Source organism: Penaeus monodon, chromosome 23 (assembly GCF_015228065.2).
Source record: "Penaeus monodon isolate SGIC_2016 chromosome 23, NSTDA_Pmon_1, whole genome shotgun sequence".
Classification (NCBI taxonomy): Eukaryota; Metazoa; Arthropoda; class Malacostraca; order Decapoda; family Penaeidae; genus Penaeus; species Penaeus monodon.
Window position 1 is genome coordinate 8342832 of NC_051408.1, and position 214 is coordinate 8343045.

Here is a 214-nt window from a genome sequence, read left to right on the forward strand (position 1 = left end):
AATCCTATTTTTTTTATAAAAAAATTCAAGAGAAGGAAAATGAAGCACTAGATTATCAGTGTCACGAAAACCACAAAATTATATTAAGTAAAGCAAGAAAAATGAATTGCCTTTTAATCCCATAAATGAAAGAAAGGGGAAGAGTAGAGGGGGGGGGAGAATGTGGGGGTGGGGGGTGGAGATGGAGTTAACTGGATAATTAGGAAAAAGCAGA